At 44.1% G+C, this 27,865-nt stretch overlaps 14 non-coding genes across 14 annotated transcripts; all 14 read right to left on the bottom strand.

The window, feature by feature from the left end:
• Positions 1-1,618: 1,618 nt before the first annotated feature.
• On the bottom strand, positions 1,619-1,691 carry TRNAT-CGU (transfer RNA threonine (anticodon CGU)). Its single transcript has one exon. It is a non-coding gene; the product is annotated as a tRNA-Thr (tRNA).
• A 1,803-nt stretch (positions 1,692-3,494) lies between these two features.
• On the bottom strand, positions 3,495-3,567 carry TRNAT-CGU (transfer RNA threonine (anticodon CGU)). Its single transcript has one exon. It is a non-coding gene; the product is annotated as a tRNA-Thr (tRNA).
• Positions 3,568-5,371: 1,804 nt separating this feature from the next.
• Positions 5,372-5,444, bottom strand: TRNAT-CGU (transfer RNA threonine (anticodon CGU)). Its single transcript has one exon. It is a non-coding gene; the product is annotated as a tRNA-Thr (tRNA).
• A 1,803-nt stretch (positions 5,445-7,247) lies between these two features.
• On the bottom strand, positions 7,248-7,320 carry TRNAT-CGU (transfer RNA threonine (anticodon CGU)). Its single transcript has one exon. It is a non-coding gene; the product is annotated as a tRNA-Thr (tRNA).
• A 1,804-nt stretch (positions 7,321-9,124) lies between these two features.
• On the bottom strand, positions 9,125-9,197 carry TRNAT-CGU (transfer RNA threonine (anticodon CGU)). Its single transcript has one exon. It is a non-coding gene; the product is annotated as a tRNA-Thr (tRNA).
• A 1,803-nt stretch (positions 9,198-11,000) lies between these two features.
• Positions 11,001-11,073, bottom strand: TRNAT-CGU (transfer RNA threonine (anticodon CGU)). The gene has a single exon. It is a non-coding gene; the product is annotated as a tRNA-Thr (tRNA).
• A 1,803-nt stretch (positions 11,074-12,876) lies between these two features.
• Positions 12,877-12,949, bottom strand: TRNAT-CGU (transfer RNA threonine (anticodon CGU)). The gene has a single exon. It is a non-coding gene; the product is annotated as a tRNA-Thr (tRNA).
• Positions 12,950-14,753: 1,804 nt separating this feature from the next.
• Positions 14,754-14,826, bottom strand: TRNAT-CGU (transfer RNA threonine (anticodon CGU)). The gene has a single exon. It is a non-coding gene; the product is annotated as a tRNA-Thr (tRNA).
• A 1,803-nt stretch (positions 14,827-16,629) lies between these two features.
• On the bottom strand, positions 16,630-16,702 carry TRNAT-CGU (transfer RNA threonine (anticodon CGU)). The gene has a single exon. It is a non-coding gene; the product is annotated as a tRNA-Thr (tRNA).
• A 1,804-nt stretch (positions 16,703-18,506) lies between these two features.
• Positions 18,507-18,579, bottom strand: TRNAT-CGU (transfer RNA threonine (anticodon CGU)). Its single transcript has one exon. It is a non-coding gene; the product is annotated as a tRNA-Thr (tRNA).
• A 1,795-nt stretch (positions 18,580-20,374) lies between these two features.
• Positions 20,375-20,447, bottom strand: TRNAT-CGU (transfer RNA threonine (anticodon CGU)). The gene has a single exon. It is a non-coding gene; the product is annotated as a tRNA-Thr (tRNA).
• Positions 20,448-22,249: 1,802 nt separating this feature from the next.
• TRNAT-CGU (transfer RNA threonine (anticodon CGU)) lies at positions 22,250-22,322 on the bottom strand. Its single transcript has one exon. It is a non-coding gene; the product is annotated as a tRNA-Thr (tRNA).
• Positions 22,323-24,113: 1,791 nt separating this feature from the next.
• TRNAT-CGU (transfer RNA threonine (anticodon CGU)) lies at positions 24,114-24,186 on the bottom strand. Its single transcript has one exon. It is a non-coding gene; the product is annotated as a tRNA-Thr (tRNA).
• A 1,806-nt stretch (positions 24,187-25,992) lies between these two features.
• Positions 25,993-26,065, bottom strand: TRNAT-CGU (transfer RNA threonine (anticodon CGU)). Its single transcript has one exon. It is a non-coding gene; the product is annotated as a tRNA-Thr (tRNA).
• Positions 26,066-27,865: the final 1,800 nt, after the last annotated feature.

Raw genomic sequence — 27,865 nt, 5'->3', positions numbered from 1 at the left:
GGGTGATACTGAAGAAAATTACACTTACCATTCCCCAATCTGTGGTTTCGTTACGGCTGTTTTCCCAAGCCTCCGTGCACAGTGACATCTGTCTTCGATCTTCATAGGAAGTACTTCCTTCCCCTTTCCTGAGTCTACTATTTTGCAGAATGGAGCTCCACTCTGCAATAGACCCCTCTACTCCTATGCTGCAGAATGGAGCTCCACTCTGCAGGCAAGAACAGATTTCACTTCATGCCCACTGTACATGCGGAGGAGAAGCGTTATGCTGCAAAATGGAGCTCCTGGACTTTGTCTTTACCTGTGCTTTAGCTGGTACAAAGATGATGCTTCATTCGGACAGGATTATAATCTGGATGGTATGGGGACCCTTAGTGGAGGTTTGCCCCCCCATGTGAATGTATAGGTTACATTCACACAGGCAGGTGTACAGTGAGTTTCCTGCTTGAAGTTTGAGATGCGGCACATTTTACGACGCAGCATAAACTCCTAGCGGGAAACTCACTGTAAACTCGAGAGAAATTGGGTTATTTCAGCTGTCCGGTCATGCCGGGAGTTGTAGTTTTGCAATAGCGGGAGGCACACTGGTTGGGAAACACTGGTCTAAGCTGATGTCAGTATCATGCTATGAAATAATTGTCTGGATAAAGCAAGAAATAGGATCCTTTAAGGTCTTTTGTTCTGATTTGCATCACTTGCAGTCCAGAATTCAGAAGGTTGAAAATATGAAGTTGTGGTGTCTGGGGTGTTGCAATGGTGTAACAGGGTCTGGTGGTATTAACCCTTACTTGTCGTGACGCCAGGGTGGGGTTTGCTTAGTATTGAAGATCCTGCCGCCAACCGGCCCACAAACGGCAGGGATAATAAACGGAATGTCCACAGCAGAATTTATGAGATAACTGGAAACTGTTACTTGAACTTTTATGCAACAGTGTTTACAATAATACAGTTTCTCTCGAGGTAACCGGGATGCAGGTTCCTCACAGGCTTTGCTGGCACTGATAGTAATGAGCTTTAAGCAGGCAACTGTGCTACTAATTGTAAGATTTGAGTAAAATAGTAGTCAAACAGGATTTGTAGGTTTGAACTTTATAACTCAAGGTTTTAGTGGCTGCTGGTTCTTTAGGCTTTGGCCTAGTTGAGCTGAGATTGAAGATATGCTGATTGTGCTTCTTTAGTGTCCAGGTCTCAAGAGAGTGCAGGAACAAGAGGGAGAATTTACAGACTACAGCCCTTTATATATTAAGGGGCTGGACTAAGCTCATTGGCCAGCAAACCTGTAGGTCCGGAACCGAGTGAACTCTGGGTACATCACATGACCCAGGAAGGACCTTAAACCTCCGTACATTCACAACGGTAGATCACATGACCTGGGAAGGTCCTCTACATTTATTATACCTATACATTAAATAATAGACATGTAAATATAATTATATGAGGCGACCAAGGGGCAAGCCCTGCAGGAGAGCCCTGTGGGGATGGAGGAGCTCTGGCTGAGAGGACTTAATACAAGGGACTGTACGAGGTCCTGTAGCGTGACACCACAAAGTTTTAAAGAATTCTTTTTTTATTTTTCCCCAGAATGTTTGATATTCAGATTATCCTAGACTAAGAAATGAGGCCTCAGTGAGGATTGAACTCACGACCCCTGGTTTACGAGACCAGTGCTCTATCCACTGAGCTATGAGGCCATCTGTTTTGTTGGAGTGGCCATGTTTTTGTCGACTTAATATATTATGTGTCGTTCAGCAAAAAGAAATAGTAATATAAAGAAAAGCTTGTCTGTCAGATTTCATCTTCAGGATAGACTGGAAGCTTAAAGGGAATCTGTCCTCAGTGTCACCTGTACTAACCTATTGGTACAAGCTTGTAGTGTGGGTGATACTGAAGAAAATTACACTTACCATTCCCCAATCTGTGGTTTCGTTACGGCTGTTTTCCCAAGCCTCCGTGCACAGTGACATCTGTCTTCGATCTTCATAGGAAGTACTTCCTTCCCCTTTCCTGAGTCTACTATTTTGCAGAATGGAGCTCCACTCTGCAATAGACCCCTCTACTCCTATGCTGCAGAATGGAGCTCCACTCTGCAGGCAAAAACAGATTTCACTTCATGCCCACTGTACATGCGGAGGAGAAGCGTTATGCTGCAAAATGGAGCTCCTGGACTTTGTCTTTACCTGTGCTTTAGCTGGTACAAAGATGATGCTTCATTCGGACAGGATTATAATCTGGATGGTATGGGGACCCTTAGTGGAGGTTTGCCCCCCCATGTGAATGTATAGGTTACATTCACACAGGCAGGTGTACAGTGAGTTTCCTGCTTGAAGTTTGAGATGCGGCACATTTTACGACGCAGCATAAACTCCTAGCGGGAAACTCACTGTAAACTCGAGAGAAATTGGGTTATTTCAGCTGTCCGGTCATGCCGGGAGTTGTAGTTTTGCAATAGCGGGAGGCACACTGGTTGGGAAACACTGGTCTAAGCTGATGTCAGTATCATGCTATGAAATAATTGTCTGGATAAAGCAAGAAATAGGATCCTTTAAGGTCTTTTGTTCTGATTTGCATCACTTGCAGTCCAGAATTCAGAAGGTTGAAAATATGAAGTTGTGGTGTCTGGGGTGTTGCAATGGTGTAACAGGGTCTGGTGGTATTAACCCTTACTTGTCGTGACGCCAGGGTGGGGTTTGCTTAGTATTGAAGATCCTGCCGCCAACCGGCCCACAAACGGCAGGTATAATAAACGGAATGTCCACAGCAGAATTTATGAGATAACTGGAAACTTTTACTTGAACTTTTATGCAACAGTCTTTTCAATAATACAGTTTCTCTCGAGGTAACCGGGATGCAGGTTCCTCACAGGCTTTGCTGGCACTGATAGTAAAGAGCTTTAAGCGGGCCACTGTGCTACTAATTGTAAGATTTGAGTAAAATAGTAGTCAAACAGGATTTGTAGGTTTGAGCTTTATAACTCACGGTTTTAGTGGCTGCTGGTTCTTTAGGCTTTGGCCTAGTTGAGCTGAGATTGAAGATATGCTGATTGTGCTTCTTTAGTGTCCAGGTCTCAAGAGAGTGCAGGAACAAGAGGGAGAATTTACAGACTACAGCCCTTTATATATTAAGGGGCTGGACTAAGCTCATTGGCCAGCAAACCTGTAGGTCCGGAACCGAGTGAACTCTGGGTACATCACATGACCCAGGAAGGACCTTAAACCTCCGTACATTCACAACGGTAGATCACATGACCTGGGAAGGTCCTCTACATTTATTATACCTATACATTAAATAATAGACATGTAAATATAATTATATGAGGCGACCAAGGGGCAAGCCCTGCAGGAGAGCCCTGTGGGGATGGAGGAGCTCTAGCTGAGGGGACTTAATACAAGGGACTGTACGAGGTCCTGTAGCGTGACACCACAAAGTTTTAAAGAATTCTTTTTTTATGTTTCCCCAGGATGTTAGATATTCAGATTATCCTAGACTAAGAAATGAGGCCTCAGTGAGGATTGAACTCACGACCCCTGGTTTACGAGACCAGTGCTCTATCCACTGAGCTATGAGGCCATCTGTTTTGTTGGAGTGGCCATGTTTTTGTCGACTTAATATATTATGTGTCGTTCGGCAAAAAGAAATAGTAATATAAAGAAAAGCTTGTCTGTCAGATTTCATCTTCAGGATAGACTGGAAGCTTAAAGGGAATCTGTCCTCAGTGTCACCTGTACTAACCTATTGGTACAAGCTTGTAGTGTGGGTGATACTGAAGAAAATTACACTTACCATTCCCCAATCTGTGGTTTTGTTACGGCTGTTTTCCTAAGCCTCCGTGCACAGTGACATCTGTCTTCGATCTTCATAGGAAGTACTTCCTTCCCCTTTCCTGAGTCTACTATTTTGCAGAATGGAGCTCCACTCTGCAATAGACCCCTCTACTCCTATGCTGCAGAATGGAGCTCCACTCTGCAGGCAAGAACAGATTTCACTTCATGCCCACTGTACATGCGGAAGAGAAGCGTTATGCTGCAAAATGGAGCTCCTGGACTTTGTCTTTACCTGTGCTTTAGCTGGTACAAAGATGATGCTTCATTCGGACAGGATTATAATCTGGATGGTATGGGGACCCTTAGTGGAGGTTTGCCCCCCCCATGTGAATTTACAGGTTACATTCACACAGGCAGGTGTACAGTGAGTTTCCTGCTTGAAGTTTGAGATTCGGCAAATTTTACGACGCAGCACAAACTCATAGCGGGAAACTCACTGTAAACTCGAGAGAAATTGGGTTATTTCAGCTGTCCGGTCATGCCGGGAGTTGTAGTTTTGCAACAGCGGGAGGCACACTGGTTGGGAAACACTGGTCTAAGCTGATGTCAGTATCATGCTATGAAATAATTGTCTGGATAAAGCAAGAAATAGGATCCTTTAAGGTCTTTTGTTCTGATTTGCATCACTTGCAGTCCAGAATTCAGAAGGTTGAAAATATGAAGTTGTGGTGTCTGGGGTGTTGCAATGGTGTAACAGGGTCTGGTGGTATTAACCCTTACTTGTCGTGACGCCAGGGTGGGGTTTGCTTAGTATTGAAGATCCTGCCGCCAACCGGCCCACAAACGGCAGGGATAATAAACGGAATGTCCACAGCAGAATTTATGAGATAACTGGAAACTGTTACTTGAACTTTTATGCAACAGTGTTTACAATAATACAGTTTCTCTCGAGGTAACCGGGATGCAGGTTCCTCACAGGCTTTGCTGGCACTGATAGTAATGAGCTTTAAGCAGGCAACTGTGCTACTAATTGTAAGATTTGAGTAAAATAGTAGTCAAACAGGATTTGTAGGTTTGAACTTTATAACTCACGGTTTTAGTGGCTGCTGGTTCTTTAGGCTTTGGCCTAGTTGAGCTGAGATTGAAGATATGCTGATTGTGCTTCTTTAGTGTCCAGGTCTCAAGAGAGTGCAGGAACAAGAGGGAGAATTTACAGACTACAGCCCTTTATATATTAAGGGGCTGGACTAAGCTCATTGGCCAGCAAACCTGTAGGTCCGGAACCGAGTGAACTCTGGGTACATCACATGACCCAGGAAGGACCTTAAACCTCCGTACATTCACAACGGTAGATCACATGACCTGGGAAGGTCCTCTACATTTATTATACCTATACATTAAATAATAGACATGTAAATATAATTATATGAGGCGACCAAGGGGCAAGCCCTGCAGGAGAGCCCTGTGGGGATGGAGGAGCTCTGGCTGAGAGGACTTAATACAAGGGACTGTACGAGGTCCTGTAGCGTGACACCACAAAGTTTTAAAGAATTCTTTTTTTATTTTTCCCCAGAATGTTTGATATTCAGATTATCCTAGACTAAGAAATGAGGCCTCAGTGAGGATTGAACTCACGACCCCTGGTTTACGAGACCAGTGCTCTATCCACTGAGCTATGAGGCCATCTGTTTTGTTGGAGTGGCCATGTTTTTGTCGACTTAATATATTATGTGTCGTTCAGCAAAAAGAAATAGTAATATAAAGAAAAGCTTGTCTGTCAGATTTCATCTTCAGGATAGACTGGAAGCTTAAAGGGAATCTGTCCTCAGTGTCACCTGTACTAACCTATTGGTACAAGCTTGTAGTGTGGGTGATACTGAAGAAAATTACACTTACCATTCCCCAATCTGTGGTTTCGTTACGGCTGTTTTCCCAAGCCTCCGTGCACAGTGACATCTGTCTTCGATCTTCATAGGAAGTACTTCCTTCCCCTTTCCTGAGTCTACTATTTTGCAGAATGGAGCTCCACTCTGCAATAGACCCCTCTACTCCTATGCTGCAGAATGGAGCTCCACTCTGCAGGCAAGAACAGATTTCACTTCATGCCCACTGTACATGCGGAGGAGAAGCGTTATGCTGCAAAATGGAGCTCCTGGACTTTGTCTTTACCTGTGCTTTAGCTGGTACAAAGATGATGCTTCATTCGGACAGGATTATAATCTGGATGGTATGGGGACCCTTAGTGGAGGTTTGCCCCCCCATGTGAATGTATAGGTTACATTCACACAGGCAGGTGTACAGTGAGTTTCCTGCTTGAAGTTTGAGATGCGGCACATTTTACGACGCAGCATAAACTCCTAGCGGGAAACTCACTGTAAACTCGAGAGAAATTGGGTTATTTCAGCTGTCCGGTCATGCCGGGAGTTGTAGTTTTGCAACAGCGGGAGGCACACTGGTTGGGAAACACTGGTCTAAGCTGATGTCAGTATCATGCTATGAAATAATTGTCTGGATAAAGCAAGAAATAGGATCCTTTAAGGTCTTTTGTTCTGATTTGCATCACTTGCAGTCCAGAATTCAGAAGGTTGAAAATATGAAGTTGTTGTGTCTGGGGTGTTGCAATGGTGAAACAGGGTCTGGTGGTATTAACCCTTACTTGTCGTGACGCCAGGGTGGGGTTTGCTTAGTATTGAAGATCCTGCCGCCAACCGGCCCACAAACGGCAGGTATAATAAACGGAATGTCCACAGCAGAATTTATGAGATAACTGGAAACTTTTACTTGAACTTTTATGCAACAGTCTTTACAATAATACAGTTTCTCTCGAGGTAACCGGGATGCAGGTTCCTCACAGGCTTTGCTGGCACTGATAGTAAAGAGCTTTAAGCGGGCCACTGTGCTACTAATTGTAAGATTTGAGTAAAATAGTAGTCAAACAGGATTTGTAGGTTTGAGCTTTATAACTCACGGTTTTAGTGGCTGCTGGTTCTTTAGGCTTTGGCCTAGTTGAGCTGAGATTGAAGATATGCTGATTGTGCTTCTTTAGTGTCCAGGTCTCAAGAGAGTGCAGGAACAAGAGGGAGAATTTACAGACTACAGCCCTTTATATATTAAGGGGCTGGACTAAGCTCATTGGCCAGCAAACCTGTAGGTCCGGAACCGAGTGAACTCTGGGTACATCACATGACCCAGGAAGGACCTTAAACCTCCGTACATTCACAACGGTAGATCACATGACCTGGGAAGGTCCTCTACATTTATTATACCTATACATTAAATAATAGACATGTAAATATAATTATATGAGGCGACCAAGGGGCAAGCCCTGCAGGAGAGCCCTGTGGGGATGGAGGAGCTCTAGCTGAGGGGACTTAATACAAGGGACTGTACGAGGTCCTGTAGCGTGACACCACAAAGTTTTAAAGAATTCTTTTTTTATTTTTCCCCAGAATGTTAGATATTCAGATTATCCTAGACTAAGAAATGAGGCCTCAGTGAGGATTGAACTCACAACCCCTGGTTTACGAGACCAGTGCTCTATCCACTGAGCTATGAGGCCATCTGTTTTGTTGGAGTGGCCATATTTTTGTCGACTTAATATATTATGTGTCGTTCAGCAAAAAGAAATAGTAATATAAAGAAAAGCTTGTCTGTCAGATTTCATCTTCAGGATAGACTGGAAGCTTAAAGGGAATCTGTCCTCAGTGTCACCTGTACTAACCTATTGGTACAAGCTTGTAGTGTGGGTGATACTGAAGAAAATTACACTTACCATTCCCCAATCTGTGGTTTTGTTACGGCTGTTTTCCCAAGCCTCCGTGCACAGTGACATCTGTCTTCGATCTTCATAGGAAGTACTTCCTTCCCCTTTCCTGAGTCTACTATTTTGCAGAATGGAGCTCCACTCTGCAATAGACCCCTCTACTCCTATGCTGCAGAATGGAGCTCCACTCTGCAGGCAAGAACAGATTTCACTTCATTCCCACTGTACATGCAAAGGAGAAGCGTTATTCTGCAAAATGGAGCTCCTGGACTTTGTCTTTACCTGTGCTTTAGCTGGTACAAAGATGATGCTTCATTCGGACAGGATTATAATCTGGATGGTATGGGGACCCTTAGTGGAGGTTTGCCCCCCTATGTGAATGTACAGGTTACATTCACACAGGCAGGTGTACAGTGAGTTTCCTGCTTGAAGTTTGAGATGCGGCAAATTTTACGACGCAGCACAAACTCCTAGCGGGCAACTCACTGTAAACTCGAGAGAAATTGGGTTATTTCAGCTGTCCGGTCATGCCCGGGAGTTGTAGTTTTGCAACAGCGGGAGGCACACTGGTTGGGAAACACTGGTTTAAGCTGATGTCAGTATCATGCTATGAAATAATTGTCTGGATAAAGCAAGAAATAGGATCCTTTAAGGTCTTTTGTTCTGATTTGCATCACTTGCAGTCCAGAATTCAGAAGGTTGAAAATATTAAGTTGTGGTGTCTGGGGTGTTGCAATGGTGTAACAGGGTCTGGTGGTATTAACCCTTACTTGTCGTGACGCCAGGGTGGGGTTTGCTTAGTATTGAAGATCCTGCCGCCAACCGGCCCACAAACGGCAGGGATAATAAACGGAATGTCCACAGCAGAATTTATGAGATAACTGGAAACTTTTACTTGAACTTTTATGCAACAGTCTTTACAATAATACAGTTTCTCTCGAGGTAACCGGGATGCAGGTTCCTCACAGGCTTTGCTGGCACTGATAGTAATGAGCTTTCAGCGGGCCACTGTGCTACTAATTGTAAGATTTGAGTAAAATAGTAGTCAAACAGGATTTGTAGGTTTGAGCTTTATAACTCACGGTTTTAGTGGCTGCTGGTTCTTTAGGCTTTGGCCTAGTTGAGCTGAGATTGAAGATATGCTGATTGTGCTTCTTTAGTGTCCAGGTCTCAAGAGAGTGCAGGAACAAGAGGGAGAATTTACAGACTACAGCCCTTTATATATTAAGGGGCTGGACTAAGCTCATTGGCCAGCAAACCTGTAGGTCCGGAACCGAGTGAACTCTGGGTACATCACATGACCCAGGAAGGACCTTAAACCTCCGTACATTCACAACGGTAGATCACATGACCTGGGAAGGTCCTCTACATTTATTATACCTATACATTAAATAATAGACATGTAAATATAATTATATGAGGCGACCAAGGGGCAAGCCCTGCAGGAGAGCCCTGTGGGGATGGAGGAGCTCTAGCTGAGGGGACTTAATACAAGGGACTGTACGAGGTCCTGTAGCGTGACACCACAAAGTTTTAAAGAATTCTTTTTTTATGTTTCCCCAGGATGTTAGATATTCAGATTATCCTAGACTAAGAAATGAGGCCTCAGTGAGGATTGAACTCACGACCCCTGGTTTACGAGACCAGTGCTCTATCCACTGAGCTATGAGGCCATCTGTTTTGTTGGAGTGGCCATGTTTTTGTCGACTTAATATATTATGTGTCGTTCAGCAAAAAGAAATAGTAATATAAAGAAAAGCTTGTCTGTCAGATTTCATCTTCAGGATAGACTGGAAGCTTAAAGGGAATCTGTCCTCAGTGTCACCTGTACTAACCTATTGGTACAAGCTTGTAGTGTGGGTGATACTGAAGAAAATTACACTTACCATTCCCCAATCTGTGGTTTTGTTACGGCTGTTTTCCTAAGCCTCCGTGCACAGTGACATCTGTCTTCGATCTTCATAGGAAGTACTTCCTTCCCCTTTCCTGAGTCTACTATTTTGCAGAATGGAGCTCCACTCTGCAATAGACCCCTCTACTCCTATGCTGCAGAATGGAGCTCCACTCTGCAGGCAAGAACAGATTTCACTTCATGCCCACTGTACATGCGGAAGAGAAGCGTTATGCTGCAAAATGGAGCTCCTGGACTTTGTCTTTACCTGTGCTTTAGCTGGTACAAAGATGATGCTTCATTCGGACAGGATTATAATCTGGATGGTATGGGGACCCTTAGTGGAGGTTTGCCCCCCCATGTGAATTTACAGGTTACATTCACACAGGCAGGTGTACAGTGAGTTTCCTGCTTGAAGTTTGAGATGCGGCACATTTTACGACGCAGCACAAACTCCTAGCGGGAAACTCACTGTAAACTCGAGAGAAATTGGGTTATTTCAGCTGTCCGGTCATGCCGGGAGTTGTAGTTTTGCAACAGCGGGAGGCACACTGGTTGGGAAACACTGGTCTAAGCTGATGTCAGTATCATGCTATGAAATAATTGTCTGGATAAAGCAAGAAATAGGATCCTTTAAGGTCTTTTGTTCTGATTTGCATCACTTGCAGTCCAGAATTCAGAAGGTTGAAAATATGAAGTTGTGGTGTCTGGGGTGTTGCAATGGTGTAACAGGGTCTGGTGGTATTAACCCTTACTTGTCGTGACGCCAGGGTGGGGTTTGCTTAGTATTGAAGATCCTGCCGCCAACCGGCCCACAAACGGCAGGGATAATAAACGGAATGTCCACAGCAGAATTTATGAGATAACTGGAAACTGTTACTTGAACTTTTATGCAACAGTGTTTACAATAATACAGTTTCTCTCGAGGTAACCGGGATGCAGGTTCCTCACAGGCTTTGCTGGCACTGATAGTAATGAGCTTTAAGCAGGCAACTGTGCTACTAATTGTAAGATTTGAGTAAAATAGTAGTCAAACAGGATTTGTAGGTTTGAACTTTATAACTCACGGTTTTAGTGGCTGCTGGTTCTTTAGGCTTTGGCCTAGTTGAGCTGAGATTGAAGATATGCTGATTGTGCTTCTTTAGTGTCCAGGTCTCAAGAGAGTGCAGGAACAAGAGGGAGAATTTACAGACTACAGCCCTTTATATATTAAGGGGCTGGACTAAGCTCATTGGCCAGCAAACCTGTAGGTCCGGAACCGAGTGAACTCTGGGTACATCACATGACCCAGGAAGGACCTTAAACCTCCGTACATTCACAACGGTAGATCACATGACCTGGGAAGGTCCTCTACATTTATTATACCTATACATTAAATAATAGACATGTAAATATAATTATATGAGGCGACCAAGGGGCAAGCCCTGCAGGAGAGCCCTGTGGGGATGGAGGAGCTCTGGCTGAGAGGACTTAATACAAGGGACTGTACAAGGTCCTGTAGCGTGACACCACAAAGTTTTAAAGAATTCTTTTTTTATTTTTCCCCAGAATGTTTGATATTCAGATTATCCTAGACTAAGAAATGAGGCCTCAGTGAGGATTGAACTCACGACCCCTGGTTTACGAGACCAGTGCTCTATCCACTGAGCTATGAGGCCATCTGTTTTGTTGGAGTGGCCATGTTTTTGTCGACTTAATATATTATGTGTCGTTCAGCAAAAAGAAATAGTAATATAAAGAAAAGCTTGTCTGTCAGATTTCATCTTCAGGATAGACTGGAAGCTTAAAGGGAATCTGTCCTCAGTGTCACCTGTACTAACCTATTGGTACAAGCTTGTAGTGTGGGTGATACTGAAGAAAATTACACTTACCATTCCCCAATCTGTGGTTTCGTTACGGCTGTTTTCCCAAGCCTCCGTGCACAGTGACATCTGTCTTCGATCTTCATAGGAAGTACTTCCTTCCCCTTTCCTGAGTCTACTATTTTGCAGAATGGAGCTCCACTCTGCAATAGACCCCTCTACTCCTATGCTGCAGAATGGAGCTCCACTCTGCAGGCAAGAACAGATTTCACTTCATGCCCACTGTACATGCGGAGGAGAAGCGTTATGCTGCAAAATGGAGCTCCTGGACTTTGTCTTTACCTGTGCTTTAGCTGGTACAAAGATGATGCTTCATTCGGACAGGATTATAATCTGGATGGTATGGGGACCCTTAGTGGAGGTTTGCCCCCCCATGTGAATGTATAGGTTACATTCACACAGGCAGGTGTACAGTGAGTTTCCTGCTTGAAGTTTGAGATGCGGCACATTTTACGACGCAGCATAAACTCCTAGCGGGAAACTCACTGTAAACTCGAGAGAAATTGGGTTATTTCAGCTGTCCGGTCATGCCGGGAGTTGTAGTTTTGCAACAGCGGGAGGCACACTGGTTGGGAAACACTGGTCTAAGCTGATGTCAGTATCATGCAATGAAATAATTGTCTGGATAAAGCAAGAAATAGGATCCTTTAAGGTCTTTTGTTCTGATTTGCATCACTTGCAGTCCAGAATTCAGAAGATTGAAAATATGAAGTTGTGTTGTCTGGGGTGTTGCAATGGTGAAACAGGGTCTGGTGGTATTAACCCTTACTTGTCGTGACGCCAGGGTGGGGTTTGCTTAGTATTGAAGATCCTGCCGCCAACCGGCCCACAAACGGCAGGTATAATAAACGGAATGTCCACAGCAGAATTTATGAGATAACTGGAAACTTTTACTTGAACTTTTATGCAACAGTCTTTACAATAATACAGTTTCTCTCGAGGTAACCGGGATGCAGGTTCCTCACAGGCTTTGCTGGCACTGATAGTAAAGAGCTTTAAGCGGGCCACTGTGCTACTAATTGTAAGATTTGAGTAAAATAGTAGTCAAACAGGATTTGTAGGTTTGAGCTTTATAACTCACGGTTTTAGTGGCTGCTGGTTCTTTAGGCTTTGGCCTAGTTGAGCTGAGATTGAAGATATGCTGATTGTGCTTCTTTAGTGTCCAGGTCTCAAGAGAGTGCAGGAACAAGAGGGAGAATTTACAGACTACAGCCCTTTATATATTAAGGGGCTGGACTAAGCTCATTGGCCAGCAAACCTGTAGGTCCGGAACCGAGTGAACTCTGGGTACATCACATGACCCAGGAAGGACCTTAAACCTCCGTACATTCACAACGGTAGATCACATGACCTGGGAAGGTCCTCTACATTTATTATACCTATACATTAAATAATAGACATGTAAATATAATTATATGAGGCGACCAAGGGGCAAGCCCTGCAGGAGAGCCCTGTGGGGATGGAGGAGCTCTAGCTGAGGGGACTTAATACAAGGGACTGTACGAGGTCCTGTAGCGTGACACCACAAAGTTTTAAAGAATTCTTTTTTTATTTTTCCCCAGAATGTTAGATATTCAGATTATCCTAGACTAAGAAATGAGGCCTCAGTGAGGATTGAACTCACAACCCCTGGTTTACGAGACCAGTGCTCTATCCACTGAGCTATGAGGCCATCTGTTTTGTTGGAGTGGCCATGTTTTTGTCGACTTAATATATTATGTGTCGTTCAGCAAAAAGAAATAGTAATATAAAGAAAAGCTTGTCTGTCAGATTTCATCTTCAGGATAGACTGGAAGCTTAAAGGGAATCTGTCCTCAGTGTCACCTGTACTAACCTATTGGTACAAGCTTGTAGTGTGGGTGATACTGAAGAAAATTACACTTACCATTCCCCAATCTGTGGTTTTGTTACGGCTGTTTTCCCAAGCCTCCGTGCACAGTGACATCTGTCTTCGATCTTCATAGGAAGTACTTCCTTCCCCTTTCCTGAGTCTACTATTTTGCAGAATGGAGCTCCACTCTGCAATAGACCCCTCTACTCCTATGCTGCAGAATGGAGCTCCACTCTGCAGGCAAGAACAGATTTCACTTCATGCCCACTGTACATGCAAAGGAGAAGCGTTATTCTGCAAAATGGAGCTCCTGGACTTTGTCTTTACCTGTGCTTTAGCTGGTACAAAGATGATGCTTCATTCGGACAGGATTATAATCTGGATGGTATGGGGACTCTTAGTGGAGGTTTGCCCCCCTATGTGAATGTACAGGTTACATTCACACAGGCAGGTGTACAGTGAGTTTCCTGCTTGAAGTTTGAGATGCGGCAAATTTTACGACGCAGCACAAACTCCTAGCGGGCAACTCACTGTAAACTCGAGAGAAATTGGGTTATTTCAGCTGTCCGGTCATGCCCGGGAGTTGTAGTTTTGCAACAGCGGGAGGCACACTGGTTGGGAAACACTGGTCTAAGCTGATGTCAGTATCATGCTATGAAATAATTGTCTGGATAAAGCAAGAAATAGGATCCTTTAAGGTCTTTTGTTCTGATTTGCATCACTTGCAGTCCAGAATTCAGAAGGTTGAAAATATTAAGTTGTGGTGTCTGGGGTGTTGCAATGGTGTAACAGGGTCTGGTGGTATTAACCCTTACTTGTCGTGACGCCAGGGTGGGGTTTGCTTAGTATTGAAGATCCTGCCGCCAACCGGCCCACAAACGGCAGGGATAATAAACGGAATGTCCACAGCAGAATTTATGAGATAACTGGAAACTTTTACTTGAACTTTTATGCAACAGTCTTTACAATAATACAGTTTCTCTCGAGGTAACCGGGATGCAGGTTCCTCACAGGCTTTGCTGGCACTGATAGTAATGAGCTTTCAGCGGGCCACTGTGCTACTAATTGTAAGATTTGAGTAAAATAGTAGTCAAACAGGATTTGTAGGTTTGAGCTTTATAACTCACGGTTTTAGTGGCTGCTGGTTCTTTAGGCTTTGGCCTAGTTGAGCTGAGATTGAAGATATGCTGATTGTGCTTCTTTAGTGTCCAGGTCTCAAGAGAGTGCAGGAACAAGAGGGAGAATTTACAGACTACAGCCCTTTATATATTAAGGGGCTGGACTAAGCTCATTGGCCAGCAAACCTGTAGGTCCGGAACCGAGTGAACTCTGGGTACATCACATGACCCAGGAAGGACCTTAAACCTCCGTACATTCACAACGGTAGATCACATGACCTGGGAAGGTCCTCTACATTTATTATACCTATACATTAAATAATAGACATGTAAATATAATTATATGAGGCGACCAAGGGGCAAGCCCTGCAGGAGAGCCCTGTGGGGATGGAGGAGCTCTAGCTGAGGGGACTTAATACAAGGGACTGTACGAGGTCCTGTAGCGTGACACCACAAAGTTTTAAAGAATTCTATTTTTATTTTTCCCCAGAATGTTAGATATTCAGATTATCCTAGACTAAGAAATGAGGCCTCAGTGAGGATTGAACTCACGACCCCTGGTTTACGAGACCAGTGCTCTATCCACTGAGCTATGAGGCCATCTGTTTTGTTGGAGTGGCCATGTTTTTGTCGACTTAATATATTATGTGTCGTTCAGCAAAAAGAAATAGTAATATAAAGAAAAGCTTGTCTGTCAGATTTCATCTTCAGGATAGACTGGAAGCTTAAAGGGAATCTGTCCTCAGTGTCACCTGTACTAACCTATTGGTACAAGCTTGTAGTGTGGGTGATACTGAAGAAAATTACACTTACCATTCCCCAATCTGTGGTTTTGTTACGGCTGTTTTCCTAAGCCTCCGTGCACAGTGACATCTGTCTTCGATCTTCATAGGAAGTACTTCCTTCCCCTTTCCTGAGTCTACTATTTTGCAGAATGGAGCACCACTCTGCAATAGACCCCTCTACTCCTATGCTGCAGAATGGAGCTCCACTCTGCAGGCAAGAACAGATTTCACTTCATGCCCACTGTACATGCGGAAGAGAAGCGTTATGCTGCACAATGGAGCTCCTGGACTTTGTCTTTACCTGTGCTTTAGCTGGTACAAAGATGATGCTTCATTCGGACAGGATTATAATCTGGATGGTATGGGGACCCTTAGTGGAGGTTTGCCCCCCCATGTGAATTTACAGGTTACATTCACACAGGCAGGTGTACAGTGAGTTTCCTGCTTGAAGTTTGAGATTCGGCAAATTTTACGACGCAGCACAAACTCATAGCGGGAAACTCACTGTAAACTCGAGAGAAATTGGGTTATTTCAGCTGTCCGGTCATGCCGGGAGTTGTAGTTTTGCAACAGCGGGAGGCACACTGGTTGGGAAACACTGGTCTAAGCTGATGTCAGTATCATGCTATGAAATAATTGTCTGGATAAAGCAAGAAATAGGATCCTTTAAGGTCTTTTGTTCTGATTTGCATCACTTGCAGTCCAGAATTCAGAAGGTTGAAAATATGAAGTTGTGGAGTCTGGGGTGTTGCAATGGTGTAACAGGGTCTGGTGGTATTAACCCTTACTTGTCGTGACGCCAGGGTGGGGTTTGCTTAGTATTGAAGATCCTGCCGCCAACCGGCCCACAAACGGCAGGGATAATAAACGGAATGTCCACAGCAGAATTTATGAGATAACTGGAAACTGTTACTTGAACTTTTATGCAACAGTGTTTACAATAATACAGTTTCTCTCGAGGTAACCGGGATGCAGGTTCCTCACAGGCTTTGCTGGCACTGATAGTAATGAGCTTTAAGCAGGCAACTGTGCTACTAATTGTAAGATTTGAGTAAAATAGTAGTCAAACAGGATTTGTAGGTTTGAACTTTATAACTCACGGTTTTAGTGGCTGCTGGTTCTTTAGGCTTTGGCCTAGTTGAGCTGAGATTGAAGATATGCTGATTGTGCTTCTTTAGTGTCCAGGTCTCAAGAGAGTGCAGGAACAAGAGGGAGAATTTACAGACTACAGCCCTTTATATATTAAGGGGCTGGACTAAGCTCATTGGCCAGCAAACCTGTAGGTCCGGAACCGAGTGAACTCTGGGTACATCACATGACCCAGGAAGGACCTTAAACCTCCGTACATTCACAACGGTAGATCACATGACCTGGGAAGGTCCTCTACATTTATTATACCTATACATTAAATAATAGACATGTAAATATAATTATATGAGGCGACCAAGGGGCAAGCCCTGCAGGAGAGCCCTGTGGGGATGGAGGAGCTCTGGCTGAGAGGACTTAATACAAGGGACTGTACGAGGTCCTGTAGCGTGACACCACAAAGTTTTAAAGAATTCTTTTTTTATTTTTCCCCAGAATGTTTGATATTCAGATTATCCTAGACTAAGAAATGAGGCCTCAGTGAGGATTGAACTCACGACCCCTGGTTTACGAGACCAGTGCTCTATCCACTGAGCTATGAGGCCATCTGTTTTGTTGGAGTGGCCATGTTTTTGTCGACTTAATATATTATGTGTCGTTCAGCAAAAAGAAATAGTAATATAAAGAAAAGCTTGTCTGTCAGATTTCATCTTCAGGATAGACTGGAAGCTTAAAGGGAATCTGTCCTCAGTGTCACCTGTACTAACCTATTGGTACAAGCTTGTAGTGTGGGTGATACTGAAGAAAATTACACTTACCATTCCCCAATCTGTGGTTTCGTTACGGCTGTTTTCCCAAGCCTCCGTGCACAGTGACATCTGTCTTCGATCTTCATAGGAAGTACTTCCTTCCCCTTTCCTGAGTCTACTATTTTGCAGAATGGAGCTCCACTCTGCAATAGACCCCTCTACTCCTATGCTGCAGAATGGAGCTCCACTCTGCAGGCAAGAACAGATTTCACTTCATGCCCACTGTACATGCGGAGGAGAAGCGTTATGCTGCAAAATGGAGCTCCTGGACTTTGTCTTTACCTGTGCTTTAGCTGGTACAAAGATGATGCTTCATTCGGACAGGATTATAATCTGGATGGTATGGGGACCCTTAGTGGAGGTTTGCCCCCCTATGTGAATGTACAGGTTACATTCACACAGGCAGGTGTACAGTGAGTTTCCTGCTTGAAGTTTGAGATGCGGCAAATTTTACGACGCAGCACAAACTCCTAGCGGGCAACTCACTGTAAACTCGAGAGAAATTGGGTTATTTCAGCTGTCCGGTCATGCCCGGGAGTTGTAGTTTTGCAACAGCGGGAGGCACACTGGTTGGGAAACACTGGTCTAAGCTGATGTCAGTATCATGCTATGAAATAATTGTCTGGATAAAGCAAGAAATAGGATCCTTTAAGGTCTTTTGTTCTGATTTGCATCACTTGCAGTCCAGAATTCAGAAGGTTGAAAATATGAAGTTGTGGTGTCTGGGGTGTTGCAATGGTGTAACAGGGTCTGGTGGTATTAACCCTTACTTGTCGTGACGCCAGGGTGGGGTTTGCTTAGTATTGAAGATCCTGCCGCCAACCGGCCCACAAACGGCAGGGATAATAAACGGAATGTCCACAGCAGAATTTATGAGATAACTGGAAACTTTTACTTGAACTTTTATGCAACAGTCTTTACAATAATACAGTTTCTCTCGAGGTAACCGGGATGCAGGTTCCTCACAGGCTTTGCTGGCACTGAGAGTAATGAGCTTTAAGCGGGCCACTGTGCTACTAATTGTAAGATTTGAGTAAAATAGTAGTCAAACAGGATTTGTAGGTTTGAGCTTTATAACTCACGGTTTTAGTGGCTGCTGGTTCTTTAGGCTTTGGCCTAGTTGAGCTGAGATTGAAGATATGCTGATTGTGCTTCTTTAGTGTCCAGGTCTCAAGAGAGTGCAGGAACAAGAGGGAGAATTTACAGACTACAGCCCTTTATATATTAAGGGGCTGGACTAAGCTCATTGGCCAGCAAACCTGTAGGTCCGGAACCGAGTGAACTCTGGGTACATCACATGACCCAGGAAGGACCTTAAACCTCCGTACATTCACAACGGTAGATCACATGACCTGGGAAGGTCCTCTACATTTATTATACCTATACATTAAATAATAGACATGTAAATATAATTATATGAGGCGACCAAGGGGCAAGCCCTGCAGGAGAGCCCTGTGGGGATGGAGGAGCTCTAGCTGAGGAGACTTAATACAAGGGACTGTACGAGGTCCTGTAGCGTGACACCACAAAGTTTTAAAGAATTCTTTTTTTATTTTTCCCCAGAATGTTAGATATTCAGATTATCCTAGACTAAGAAATGAGGCCTCAATGAGGATTGAACTCACGACCCCTGGTTTACGAGACCAGTGCTATATCCACTGAGCTATGAGGCCATCTGTTTTGTTGGAGTGGCCATGTTTTTGTCGACTTAATATATTATGTGTCGTTCAGCAAAAAGAAATAGTAATATAAAGAAAAGCTTGTCTGTCAGATTTCATCTTCAGGATAGACTGGAAGCTTAAAGGGAATCTGTCCTCAGTGTCACCTGTACTAACTTATTGGTACAAGCTTGTAGTGTGGGTGATACTGAAGAAAATTACACTTACCATTCCCCAATCTGTGGTTTCGTTACGGCTGTTTTTCCAAGCCTCCGTGCACAGTGACATCTGTCTTCGATCTTCGTAGGAAGTACTTCCTTCCCCTTTCCTGAGTCTACTATTCTGCAGAATGGAGCTCCACTCTGCAATAGACCCCTCTACTCCTATGCTGCAGAATGGAGCTCCACTCTGCAGGCAAGAACAGATTTCACTTCATGCCCACTGTACATGCGGAGGAGAAGCGTTATGCTGCAAAATGGAGCTCCTGGACTTTGTCTTTACCTGTGCTTTAGCTGGGACAAAGATGATGCTTCATTCGGACAGGATTATAATCTGGATGGTATGGGGACCCTTAGTGGAGGTTTGCCCCCCCATGTGAATGTACAGGTTACATTCACACAGGCAGGTGTACAGTGAGTTTCCTGCTTGAAGTTTGAGATGCGGCACATTTTACGACGCAGCACAAACTCCTAGCGGGAAACTCACTGTAAACTCGAGAGAAATTGGGTTATTTCAGCTGTCCGGTCATGCCGGGAGTTGTAGTTTTGCAACAGCGGGAGGCACACTGGTTGGGAAACACTGGTCTAAGCTGATGTCAGTATCATGCTATGAAATAATTGTCTGGATAAAGCAAGAAATAGGATCCTTTAAGGTCTTTTGTTCTGATTTGCATCACTTGCAGTCCAGAATTCAGAAGGTTGAAAATATGAAGTTGTGGTGTCTGGGGTGTTGCAATGGTGTAACAGGGTCTGGTGGTATTAACCCTTACTTGTCGTGACGCCAGGGTGGGGTTTGCTTAGTTTTGAAGATCCTGCCGCCAACCGGCCCACAAACGGCAGGGATAATAAACGGAATGTCCACAGCAGAATTTATGAGATAACTGGAAACTTTTACTTGAACTTTTATGCAACAGTCTTTACAATAATACAGTTTCTGTCGAGGTAACCGGGATGCAGGTTCCTCACAGGCTTTGCTGGCACTGATAGTAATGAGCTTTAAGCGGGCCACTGTGCTACTAATTGTAAGATTTGAGTAAAATAGTAGTCAAACAGGATTTGTAGGTTTGAGCTTTATAACTCACGGTTTTAGTGGCTGCTGGTTCTTTAGGCTTTGGCCTAGTTGAGCTGAGATTGAAGATATGCTGATTGTGCTTCTTTAGTGTCCAGGTCTCAAGAGAGTGCAGGAACAAGAGGGAGAATTTACAGACTACAGCCCTTTATATATTAAGGGGCTGGACTAAGCTCATTGGCCAGCAAACCTGTAGGTTCGGAACCGAGTGAACTCTGGGTACATCACATGACCCAGGAAGGACCTTAAACCTCCGTACATTCACAACGGTAGATCACATGACCTGGGAAGGTCCTCTACATTTATTATACCTATACATTAAATAATAGACATGTAAATATGAGGCGACCAAGGGGCAAGCCCTGCAGGAGAGCCCTGTGGGGATGGAGGAGCTCTAGCTGAGAGGACTTAATAAAAGGGACTGTACGAGGTCCTGTAGCGTGACACCACAAAGTTTTAAAGAATTCTTTTTTTATTTTTCCCCAGAATGTTTGATATTCAGATTATCCTAGACTAAGAAATGAGGCCTCAGTGAGGATTGAACTCACGACCCCTGGTTTACGAGACCAGTGCTCTATCCACTGAGCTATGAGGCCATCTGTTTTGTTGGAGTGGCCATGTTTTTGTCGACTTAATATATTATGTGTCGTTCAGCAAAAAGAAATAGTAATATAAAGAAAAGCTTGTCTGTCAGATTTCATCTTCAGGATAGACTGGAAGCTTAAAGGGAATCTGTCCTCAGTGTCACCTGTACTAACCTATTGGTACAAGCTTGTAGTGTGGGTGATACTGAAGAAAATTACACTTACCATTCCCCAATCTGTGGTTTCGTTACGGCTGTTTTCCCAAGCCTCCGTGCACAGTGACATCTGTCTTCGATCTTCATAGGAAGTACTTCCTTCCCCTTTCCTGAGTCTACTATTTTGCAGAATGGAGCTCCACTCTGCAATAGACCCCTCTACTCCTATGCTGCAGAATGGAGCTCCACTCTGCAGGCAAGAACAGATTTCACTTCATGCCCACTGTACATGCGGAGGAGAAGCGTTATGCTGCAAAATGGAGCTCCTGGACTTTGTCTTTACCTGTGCTTTAGCTGGTACAAAGATGATGCTTCATTCGGACAGGATTATAATCTGGATGGTATGGGGACCCTTAGTGGAGGTTTGCCCCCCCATGTGAATGTACAGGTTACATTCACACAGGCAGGTGTACAGTGAGTTTCCTGCTTGAAGTTTGAGATGCGGCACATTTTACGACGCAGCATAAACTCCTAGCGGGAAACTCACTGTAAACTCGAGAGAAATTGGGTTATTTCAGCTGTCCGGTCATGCCGGGAGTTGTAGTTTTGCAACAGCGGGAGGCACACTGGTTGGGAAACACTGGTCTAAGCTGATGTCAGTATCATGCTATGAAATAATTGTCTGGATAAAGCAAGAAATAGGATCCTTTAAGGTCTTTTGTTCTGATTTGCATCACTTGCAGTCCAGAATTCAGAAGGTTGAAAATATGAAGTTGTGGTGTCTGGGGTGTTGCAATGGTGTAACAGGGTCTGGTGGTATTAACCCTTACTTGTCGTGACGCCAGGGTGGGTTTGCTTAGTATTGAAGATCCTGCCGCCAACCGGCCCACAAACGGCAGGGATAATAAACGGAATGTCCACAGCAAAATTTATGAGATAACTGGAAACTTTTACTTGAACTTTTATGCAACAGTCTTTACAATAATACAGTTTCTCTCGAGGTAACCGGGATGCAGGTTCCTCACAGGCTTTGCTGGCACTGAGAGTAATGAGCTTTAAGCGGGCCACTGTGCTACTAATTGTAAGATTTGAGTAAAATAGTAGTCAAACAGGATTTGTAGGTTTGAGCTTTATAACTCACGGTTTTAGTGGCTGCTGGTTCTTTAGGCTTTGGCCTAGTTGAGCTGAGATTGAAGATATGCTGATTGTGCTTCTTTAGTGTCCAGGTCTCAAGAGAGTGCAGGAACAAGAGGGAGAATTTACAGACTACAGCCCTTTATATATTAAGGGGCTGGACTAAGCTCATTGGCCAGCAAACCTGTAGGTCCGGAACCGAGTGAACTCTGGGTACATCACATGACCCAGGAAGGACCTTAAACCTCCGTACATTCACAACGGTAGATCACATGACCTGGGAAGGTCCTCTACATTTATTATACCTATACATTAAATAATAGACATGTAAATATAATTATATGAGGCGACCAAGGGGCAAGCCCTGCAGGAGAGCCCTGTGGGGATGGAGGAGCTCTAGCTGAGGAGACTTAATACAAGGGACTGTACGAGGTCCTGTAGCGTGACACCACAAAGTTTTAAAGAATTCTTTTTTAATTTTTCCCCAGAATGTTAGATATTCAGATTATCCTAGACTAAGAAATGAGGCCTCAATGAGGATTGAACTCACGACCCCTGGTTTACGACACCAGTGCTCTATCCACTGAGCTATGAGGCCATCTGTTTTGTTGGAGTGGCCATGTTTTTGTCGACTTAATATATTATGTGTCGTTCAGCAAAAAGAAATAGTAATATAAAGAAAAGCTTGTCTGTCAGATTTCATCTTCAGGATAGACTGGAAGCTTAAAGGGAATCTGTCCTCAGTGTCACCTGTACTAACCTATTGGTACAAGCTTGTAGTGTGGGTGATACTGAAGAAAATTACACTTACCATTCCCCAATCTGTGGTTTCGTTACGGCTGTTTTCCCAAGCCTCCCTGCACAGTGACATCTGTCTTCGATCTTCATAGGAAGTAATTCCTTCCCCTTTCCTGAGTCTACTATTCTACAGAATGGAGCTCCACTCTGCAATAGACCCCTCTACTCCTATGCTGCAGAATGGAGCTCCACTCTGCAGGCAAGAACAGATTTCACTTCATGCCCACTGTACATGCAGAGGAGAAGCGTTATGCTGCAAAATGGAGCTCCTGGACTTTGTCTTTACCTGTGCTTTAGCTGGGACAAAGATGATGCTTCATTCGGACAGGATTATAATCTGGAAGTGTATGGGGACCCTTAGTGGAGGTTTGCCCCCCCATGTGAATGTACAGGTTACATTCACACAGGCAGGTGTACAGTGAGTTTCCTGCTTGAAGTTTGAGATGCGGCAAATTTTACGACGCAGCACAAACTCCTAGCGGGAAACTCACTGTAAACTCGAGAGAAATTGGGTTATTTCAGCTGTCCGGTCATGCCGGGAGTTGTAGTTTTGCAACAGCGGGAGGCACACTGGTTGGGAAACACTGGTCTAAGCTGATGTCAGTATCATGCTATGAAATAATTGTCTGGATAAAGCAAGAAATAGGATCCTTTAAGGTCTTTTGTTCTGATTTGCATCACTTGCAGTCCAGAATTCAGAAGGTTGAAAATATGAAGTTGTGGTGTCTGGGGTGTTGCAATGGTGTAACAGGGTCTGGTGGTATTAACCCTTACTTGTCGTGACGCCAGGGTGGGGTTTGCTTAGTATTGAAGATCCTGCCGCCAACCGGCCCACAAACGGCAGGGATAATAAACGGAATGTCCACAGCAAAATTTATGAGATAACTGGAAACTTTTACTTGAACTTTTATGCAACAGTCTTTACAATAATACAGTTTCTCTCGAGGTAACCGGGATGCAGGTTCCTCACAGGCTTTGCTGACACTGATAGTAATGAGCTTTAAGCAGGCCACTGTGCTACTAATTGTAAGATTTGAGTAAAATAGTAGTCAAACAGGATTTGTAGGTTTGAGCTTTATAACTCACGGTTTTAGTAGCTGCTGGTTCTTTAGGCTTTGGCCTAGTTGAGCTGAGATTGAAGATATGCTGATTGTGCTTCTTTAGTGTCCAGGTCTCAAGAGAGTGCAGGAACAAGAGGGAGAATTTACAGACTACAGCCCTTTATATATTAAGGGGCTGGACTAATCTCATTGGCCAGCAAACCTGTAGGTCCGGAACCGAGTGAACTCTGCGTACATCACATGACCCAGGAAGGACCTTAAACCTCCGTACATTCACAACGGTAGATCACATGACCTGGGAAGGTCCTCTACATTTATTATACTTATACATTAAATAATAGACATGTAAATATAATTATATGAGGCGACCAAGGGGCAAGCCCTGCAGGGATGGAGGAGCTCTAGCTGAGGGGACTTAATACAAGGGACTGTACGAGGTCCTGTAGCGTGACACCACAAAGTTTTAAAGAATTCTTTTTTTTATTTTTTCCCAAATGTTAGATATTCAGATTATCCTAGACTAAGAAATGAGGCCTCAGTGAGGATTGAACTCACAACCCCTGGTTTACGAGACCAGTGCTCTATCCACTGAGCTATGAGGCCTTCTGTTTTGTTGGAGTGGCCATGTTTTTGTCGACTTAATATATTATGTGTCGTTCAGCAAAAAGAAATAGTAATATAAAGAAAAGCTTGTCTGTCAGATTTCATCTTCAGGATAGACTGGAAGCTTAAAGGGAATCTGTCCTCAGTGTCACCTGTACTAACCTATTGGTACAAGCTTGTAGTGTGGGTGATACTGAAGAAAATTACACTTACCATTCCCCAATCTGTGGTTTCGTTACGGCTGTTTTCCCAAGCCTCCGTGCACAGTGACATCTGTCTTCGATCTTCATAGGAAGTACTTCCTTCCCCTTTCCTGAGTCTACTGTTCTGCAGAATGGAGCTCCACTCTGCAATAGACCCCTCTACTCCTATGCTGCAGAATGGAGCTCCACTCTGCAGGCAAGAACAGATTTCACTTCATGCCCACTGTACATGCGGAGGAGAAGCGTTATGCTGCAAAATGGAGCTCCTGGACTTTGTCTTTACCTGTGCTTTAGCTGGGACAAAGATGATGCTTCATTCGGACAGGATTATAATCTGGATGGTATGGGGACCCTTAGTGGAGGTTTGCCCCCCCCCCATGTGAATGTACAGGTTACATTCACACAGGCAGGTGTACAGTGAGTTTCCTGCTTGAAGTTTGAGATGCGGCAAATTTTACGACGCAGCACAAACTCCTAGCGGGAAACTCACTGTAAACTCGAGAGAAATTGGGTTATTTCAGCTGTCCGGTCATGCCGGGAGTTGTAGTTTTGCAACAGCGGGAGGCACACTGGTTGGGAAACACTGGTCTAAGCTGATGTCAGTATCATGCTATGAAATAATTGTCTGGATAAAGCAAGAAATAGGATCCTTTAAGGTCTTTTGTTCTGATTTGCATCACTTGCAGTCCAGAATTCAGAAGGTTGAAAATATGAAGTTGTGGTGTCTGGGGTGTTGCAATGGTGTAACAGGGTCTGGTGGTATTAACCCTTACTTTTCGTGACGCCAGGGTGGGGTTTGCTTAGTATTGAAGATCCTGCCGCCAACCGGCCCACAAATGGCAGGGATAATAAACGGAATGTCCACAGCAAAATTTATGAGATAACTGGAAACTTTTACTTGAACTTTTATGCAACAGTCTTTACAATAATACAGTTTCTCTCGAGGTAACCGGGATGCAGGTTCCTCACAGGCTTTGCTGGCACTGATAGTAATGAGCTTTAAACAGGCCACTGTGCTACTAATTGTAAGATTTGAGTAAAATAGTAGTCAAACAGGATTTGTAGGTTTGAGCTTTATAACTCACGGTTTTAGTGGCTGCTGGTTCTTTAGGCTTTGGCCTAGTTGAGCTGAGATTAAAGATATGCTGATTGTGCTTCTTTAGTGTCCAGGTCTCAAGAGAGTGCAGGAACAACAGGGAGAATTTACAGACCACAGCCCTTTATATATTAAGGGGCTGGACTAAGCTCATTGGCCAGCAAACCTGTAGGTCCGGAACCGAGTGAACTCTGGGTACATCACATGACCCAGGAAGGACCTTAAACCTCCGTACATTCACAACGGTAGATCACATGACCTGGGAAGGTCCTCTACATTTATTATACCTATACATTAAATAATAGACATGTAAATATAATTATATGAGGCGACCAAGGGGCAAGCCCTGCAGGAGAGCCCTGTGGGGATGGAGGAGCTTTAGCTGAGGGGACTTAATACAAGGGACTGTACGAGGTCCTGTAGCGTGACACCACAAAGTTTTAAAGAATTTTTTTTTTATTTTTCCCCAGAATGTTAGATATTCAGATTATCCTAGACTAAGAAATGAGGCCTCAGTGAGGATTGAAATCACGACCCCTGGTTTACGAGACCAGTGCTCTATCCACTGAGCTATGACGCCATCTGTTTTGTTGGAGTGGCCATGTTTTTGTCGACTTAATATAGTATGTGTCGTTCAGCAAAAAGAAATAGTAATATAAAGAAAAGCTTGTCTGTCAGATTTCATCTTCAGGATAGACTGGAAGCTTAAAGGGAATCTGTCCTCAGTGTCACCTGTACTAACCTATTGGTACAAGCTTGTAGTGTGGGTGATACTGAAGAAAATTACACTTACCATTCCCCAATCTGTGGTTTCGTTACGGCTGTTTTCCCAAGCCTCCCTGCACAGTGACATCTGTCTTCGATCTTCATAGGAAGTAATTCCTTCCCCTTTCCTGAGTCTACTATTCTACAGAATGGAGCTCCACTCTGCAATAGACCCCTCTACTCCTATGCTGCAGAATGGAGCTCCACTCTGCAGGCAAGAACAGATTTCACTTCATGCCCACTGTACATGCAGAGGAGAAGCGTTATGCTGCAAAATGGAGCTCCTGGACTTTGTCTTTACCTGTGCTTTAGCTGGGACAAAGATGATGCTTCATTCGGACAGGATTATAATCTGGAAGTGTATGGGGACCCTTAGTGGAGATTTGCCCCCCCATGTGAATGTACAGGTTACATTCACACAGGCAGGTGTACAGTGAGTTTCCTGCTTGAAGTTTGAGATGCGGCAAATTTTACGACGCAGCACAAACTCCTAGCGGGAAACTCACTGTAAACTCGAGAGAAATTGGGTTATTTCAGCTGTCCGGTCATGCCGGGAGTTGTAGTTTTGCAACAGCGGGAGGCACACTGGTTGGGAAACACTGGTCTAAGCTGATGTCAGTATCATGCTATGAAATAATTGTCTGGATAAAGCAAGAAATAGGATCCTTTAAGGTCTTTTGTTCTGATTTGCATCACTTGCAGTCCAGAATTCAGAAGGTTGAAAATATGAAGTTGTGGTGTCTGGGGTGTTGCAATGGTGTAACAGGGTCTGGTGGTATTAACCCTTACTTGTCGTGACGCCAGGGTGGGGTTTGCTTAGTATTGAAGATCCTGCCGCCAACCGGCCCACAAACGGCAGGGATAATAAACGGAATGTCCACAGCAAAATTTATGAGATAACTGGAAACTTTTACTTGAACTTTTATGCAACAGTCTTTACAATAATACAGTTTCTCTCGAGGTAACCGGGATGCAGGTTCCTCACAGGCTTTGCTGACACTGATAGTAAAGAGCTTTAAGCAGGCCACTGTGCTACTAATTGTAAGATTTGAGTAAAATAGTAGTCAAACAGGATTTGTAGGTTTGAGCTTTATAACTCACGGTTTTAGTGGCTGCTGGTTCTTTAGGCTTTGGCCTAGTTGAGCTGAGATTGAAGATATGCTGATTGTGCTTCTTTAGTGTCCAGGTCTCAAGAGAGTGCAGGAACAAGAGGGAGAATTTACAGACTACAGCCCTTTATATATTAAGGGGCTGGACTAAGCTCATTGGCCAGCAAACCTGTAGGTCCGGAACCGAGTGAACTCTGGGTACATCACATGACCCAGGAAGGACCTTAAACCTCCGTACATTCACAACGGTAGATCACATGACCTGGGAAGGTCCTCTACATTTATTATACCTATACATTAAATAATAGACATGTAAATATAATTATATGAGGCGACCAAGGGGCAAGCCCTGCAGGAGAGCCCTGTGGGGATGGAGGAGCTCTAGCTGAGGGGACTTAATACAAGGGACTGTACGAGGTCCTGTAGCGTGACACCACAAAGTTTTAAAGAATTCTTTTTTTATTTTTCCCCAGAATGTTAGATATTCAGATTATCCTAGACTAAGA

The sequence above is a fragment of the Hyla sarda genome, chromosome 1, assembly GCF_029499605.1.
Source record: "Hyla sarda isolate aHylSar1 chromosome 1, aHylSar1.hap1, whole genome shotgun sequence".
In the NCBI taxonomy this organism is placed as follows: domain Eukaryota; kingdom Metazoa; phylum Chordata; class Amphibia; order Anura; family Hylidae; genus Hyla; species Hyla sarda.
This window is presented reverse-complemented; position numbering and strand designations above follow the sequence as displayed.